This window comes from Liolophura sinensis, chromosome 4 (genome assembly GCF_032854445.1).
Source record: "Liolophura sinensis isolate JHLJ2023 chromosome 4, CUHK_Ljap_v2, whole genome shotgun sequence".
In the NCBI taxonomy this organism is placed as follows: Eukaryota; Metazoa; Mollusca; class Polyplacophora; order Chitonida; family Chitonidae; genus Liolophura; species Liolophura sinensis.
The window spans coordinates 15,338,612-15,344,956 of NC_088298.1; positions in this window are offsets into that span (position 1 = coordinate 15,338,612).

The following is a 6,345-nucleotide window of genomic DNA, read 5'->3' on the forward strand; positions in this document are numbered from 1 at the left end:
CTGGCGTACATTTGAAATAAAAATAGGAAACCATTAATGTATAGTATAGGGGCCTCCGTGGCTCAGTTGGTTAGCGTGCTAGCGCAGCGTAATGACACAGGAGTTTCTCCCCAATGCGGTCGCTGTGAGTTCAAGTCCAGCTTATGCTGGCTTCCTCTCCGGCCGTATGTGGGAAGGTGTGTCAGCAACCTGCGGATGGTCGTTCCACCAACCATAATGCTGGCCGCCGTCGTATAAGTGAAATAATCTTGAGTACGGCGTAAAACACCAATCAAATAAATAAATAAATAAATAAATGTATAGTATATGCCCAGTGTAGACTTCTTCGCAAGTATTATTTGGGACATTTTTTATATACTTGGATCATATATAGTTTATCCTAGACTGACTTATTTATTTATTTGGTTAGTTTTACGCTGTACTGAAAACAATTTCGCTTGTATATGTCACTCGCCAGGATTGTGGTGGGAGCGAGGAAACTTGGAGGAAACCCCACAACTATCCGCAAGATCTTCCCACGTACAACGTGAAAAGAATGCCCTGAACTGACAACGACGTCACTGGTGAGAGGCTCATGAGTCATTACTCTGCGCTAGCATTCTAACTACTGGACCACTGAGACCTCGTGTTATTGCATTTTTATCTATAAAAATGATGGATATCGAGTCATACATGAGTGCATGATAGGAGGTGTTTCCCATATGTATTCCTTAATTTCCTGATAACATTCGGCGTCACGGGAAAGTGACCTTCAATAAAATCCAATGGTGTATAATTAGTTATACTTGTAAACGTCTAATTTGACACGCACGCTCACACTATAAAAAGTATCTGTTAAATTTAACATAATCTTATGTTTTCTGAGTGATGCGTGTCAGTTTTTATTTTCCACTTCAGTATTTATTTATTTATTGATTGGTGTGTCAATAATATTTCACTTTTACAACGGTAGCCAGCATTACGGTGGGAAGAAACCTGGCCGAGCCTAGGGGAACACACGACCCTCCTCATGTTGCTCGAAGACCTTCAGTACGATATTACATTATGGGCAAAACAACACTCGATATTACACCAACAAAAATATTCTGTTGAAATACAGAAAAAGTCTTTTTTATGTAAGATATGACTTGTAGTAGTAGCATAAAATCTGTTCTGTTTTTACTCAGAAAACAAATAGTATTCTGCTGGTCATTTGGTTGGTTGGCTGGGTTCACCAAACAACTGAAACACAAACAAACAACACAAGGATGTGAATGAAACATTAACAACACGTGCAAAATAACAGAGAAGTAAACAACAAGTCACAGGAGGTCTACATACATGCTGTAAATAAGGTATATGCATGTTGATACATGGGAACAGGCACAAAATGTTCAGTACATGCAATCAATCGTGCAAATTTAAAACAATTTTTAAAAAATGCAAAATGCACATTAAGACGTAGCAACAGCTTTGAAACATAGTATTCTGTCGGTTTAACAGATCAGCTTTTAGAGTGCATAACTGCATTTATATCACGGGATATAGATACATGTATATTGGTTGACGAGGCTGCGGCTTTAAATCAGGCAGTTTGTCACATGACTGGCCAAGGGCGGTGGCTTAAGCCCATGAACCTGTGACCCGTCTTCCATACGCCTCATTAATACACGTACCAAAGTAATTAAAGTAAAAGAAAACTAAAATATGAAAAAGGGCTCGTCGTGCAGATAACTGAAAACTACGCGTAAAAATAATTTCGTTTATTTTTTTCAGATTTTTGTCAGAATGTTGAAAAGCAATCAAATATTTGAAAACTATGGTGGGCTTTATGAGCCATACTGACGGTATCTAGGAACTCTGAAGTCACATCATCTCTTTTCCTGATGTTCACCAGAAGGGAATTTTTGGGAATATTATTTTTTGGGAACATTGGGATTTTGGGAACATTATTTCAGTAATCGTTCACTCATGGGTAAAAAAGGTTATTCCAACATGCATTGTCGTGATTAGAGTTGGATAGACTTCATATAAGGTCAGAGTTTCTAACCTTTTTTCCATAAAGCCCAAATAAGAATTCAAATGTTTGCATGAGAACCTGCAACTCTTTTCATAAAAATCTGAAAACATAAATGAAAGTATATTTATGCACAGTTTCAAGTAGTCTATATATAGTGGCTATATCTAATTTTATATATGTACATGAAGAAATTTTACATGTGTTTAATTCACTAGATACTGTGCGTGGTTTCGTACGCTATCACTTTCGTTTCCTCGCGATTCTTGGTCGTATACATACCTGACTATTGCTGTTAAGTATTATATGCAGTACAGTGTGCCTTTTCCGCCCATGTCCTGCACTTTGTTTGCATAAATTTTGAGACGATGCACTTATATATAGTGGGCTGTACATTCAGAACCTATAACCGGTGTCAAATAAGTGAACACTTCTGCAGCACGGTGCAACACCAACCAAGTATATGAAATAAACAAATAAATCAGTGGGTCTTGGGATATACACTCCCATACATGCAAAATTTCAAAATATATCCAATGTATACATTATAAACGTCTATCTTTTCTTCCTATACTCACCTTCATTGCGTTATCATCCCCTCCCGTAGCATAAGTCATAACCATATCGCTTTACAGTTGATAGCGCCTTACACATGCATATATACACGGTATAAATTTTAACCTAATTTAAGTTAATTAATGTCATTAAAACGAGTTCAAGGCAAGAGTGAAACAGATATTTGAAGTCAATTTTTATTGCACTAAGGTCACGAGGTATATATGAAATGTGTTGTGGGAGGGGGGATATTCTATATGTATTTTATATATTGTTATGGGTGTTGCCATATACAGATCATATGCTTATACACATACAGTTTTCCACACAGAAACTCATTCGTGAACTTCGTATCGACCATATGCAGCCTTGCATGCCGGGTAAGTTTTATTACCTCATAAATATTCATAGTTTTGGTCAGAGCATTCAGCGTCTGCACTCACTCGTTTTATACAGCCCCCATGTGTATTTATGTATATAGAGGAAGTGTAGCGGAAAACTATAAAATACCACTATGAATACGGGCGGTTGAAGGCATATGGAATTTTTCATCAAAACACCGGTAATAAAAACCAGTATTTTTATTTTCGGGTTTCACACGATACGGTGTGTTGTTGCAAGTTAAATGCGCACATTTGACGGCCTGTAGAGCCTTGTAAAATATGGTTTATTTGATCGTATCACGTCACATTTGTGTGATTAAAAGCTCTAAACATATAGGTTCATTTACCGTGTAAATGTAAAGAAATTTACCAAGGCGATTGCTTACCTGACCGGTGTTGACCAGCGTGCCATATACACCGAACTATATATATATATATATATATATATATATATATATATATATATATATATATATATATATATATACGCACCACACTAATACAACATTATTTATAGAAACCTCGAAAAAGAAAAATGTAATTGCCTCCGCAGGTAGCTGACAGACCTTCCCACATACGGCCGGAGAGAAAGCCAAGACATTTCTCTTAGATCTGCTGACATAATTGATGGAAAAAGAATGTATACATTTATCAAAGTTTATTTAATATTGTTCTTTCTAATTTATTTATTGATTGATTGATTGATTCATTCATTCATTCATTGTTGTCTGTAAATCGGTAACCTGAAACTTTTGCTTTGAAACACCATGCAGAGTGGGAGTATATCAAATTTGCCATCCAAGTGTTTGCTTTGAGTGGAAGTTAAAGCTTTAAGATCGTAATCCAGCCTTGTTCTATTGTTTGGGGATTTTTGCACATTGAAAAGCGTCCATTCAATCCACTGCGTGAAATCCAAACATTGCGCAATCTCCATTAAGGACGGGTGTCAGACCACCGCATAACCTCGGCTGCTCGAACAAGCTAGACAATGGCCACGCCCAACTGTTCACGCTGCGCGAGCTTTTGTTCCACAAGGCGTGGCCGATTGGAAATCTGTTTTTCACATAGATTGGATTCGTCCGCCAGCTTCCAAGAGCACAAAAGAAACCCTTTTTTTGATACCTTTATTGCACCTAATTTTCACCCTCATTTTATCCCCTTTCAGTGTCTTATTATACACCCATCGCTTATCTGTAAATCACATTACAAACATGAAACAAATTAGAGGGTTCACCCTGAACCTTCCGCTCAGCACCTGTTGCACCCTAATAGCCTGACCATTGTTTTAGGGGAAGGTGTCAACCGGATGAAATATGGCCTAAATTAACAGCTTCCGCCCAATTTCTCCATGCCAGAGGCATTATCAAATTTGTATATTTCTCAAACAGTCGCGGCGTAATTCCATGGATGTTGCGTGTAACTTCCTTCTCTCAAAAACTAAACTGTTAAATTTAACAGAAAGTCTGTTGTCCGAGTGATGCTAGAATATATTCTGTTATTGCGGCATGTTAGACTCGATAGACTCTGTTGTAAATATAGCATACATTTTGTTTTAATTCAACATCTCAAATCTCAAAATCTTTATTTCATATCGATTTATTCATTTATTTTATTGGTGTTTTACACCGCAATCAAGAATATTTCACTTATACGACGGCGGCCAGCATTATGGTTGGAGGAAACCGAGCAGAGCCCGGGGGAAACACACGACCGTCCGCAGGTTGCTGTAAGACCTATTTAATGTCGATACGATAAGAAAACAAGTGTGCAAATGACATCCACATTTATTATTCTATATACTAACAGGATACTATGTAAATGACACAGAATTGTGTCATAACACTCGTATCACCACTCGTGCACACGCACAACAGATTTTCTGTTAAAATGAACAAATTATATTTTTGAGTGTGAGGTATGTCTGTGTAACTTTATTCTTCATGTTAATTAGATCTGCTTTGATCTTCAGAAGCCTGGTCTATAATCGATTTATATAGGTCTCAGTGGGAAATTAGACAAGTCTATACTATTGCCTTTCTCTAGTCCTTTTGTAAATATGAATTTATACCATACACGGATATATACAATAACATTAACTGGATTTGGACAGATGTTTTATATCACTGTCAACTTTATTGTAGAGAGTGTTTATAAACAAACGAATGCATGAATGTTGTCGATATGCATGGTTGGATATCATATCGCGAGACTGTACGAGATCCTGAAAGTAATTCTGCGGACGAAAAGGGAAAATAACTTTTGCATTATAGAAAATTTCAGCCATAATAAGTAACAAGTAATAAAGAAAAAAACTCCGAAAACTTTATCAATCTTCAATATGATATATATAGCTGTACACGAATAACTGAATAGAAAGTTTTATTGTCTAGAGATATAGTCCAGGGTTTCCAGCTAAAATAATGAATAAATAAATAACACACTAGAACTTCATAGTTTGTCATCACAAATGAAAATGTAGGTCTACATACACACAGTGCATTGACGGATGTCTTGGTCTCGTGGAATCCTTTTGATGCGCATATCCCTGTACGTCTATATAACCTGTTACATAATTAAGTGTTTGTTCAGTTCACTTTGATGATACAAATGGCATAATTACAGCGTCTTGCAACATTAATTATTCTGTGTGGGATCTTATTTGTCTTTACTTTAAATACGTTAATTCAAACGGGTTTTATTTTTGTTTGAAAAGTAGAGCGAAATGAACAGAAAATGACAGGAATTACCCCAGCTCTATATAAAAGCTTACTCCTACGTAATAGCTATTTAGCAAAAATCGCAATAACGGAAGGATTAGCGTTCACTTTTGGGCACATCTGTTTAGAAATCCAGACGTTCATTATTAAAATATTTACTTTTGTGTGCAATTTTTGTACAATCTACAAGGCCCTTTTGACTGTTAAAAAAAAAAAAATAAAAAAATGAAAAAAGGAGGTGGGGATGGGAGGTGGAAAGAGCGAGTTTAAAATTTCGGACTGTTCTTCAAAGCGAGCATTTCTTTTCACGCTGGCTTACCGCTTCCTTTTTTTCATTACGCTAGTCCCTTTCATTCGAAGTCGACTACACAAGTCAGGGCGCGTTGTGTCTATGTAGTATAGCGAACGAAAATATATAGATATCTCCATTCAATAGATGAAAGCGACAAAAGAAAGCTTTCAAGTTAAAGGAATACGGTTAGAGCTACCTTGTTAGGTATGTGTGATACTCTATTCTATTCACCTTGTCACAGTTAAAATCCCCTCCCTTTGAAAAAGCTACAATCGACCGCGGCCATTTTCTGGAGGTGTGACCCAACTGAGTTTACTATATAAATCACTGTCAAAGATAGTCTCGACAATCAAAACGCAGCTGGCTTTCAGGTCGCTCAGCTTGCCAGCAGACAAGAAAGGA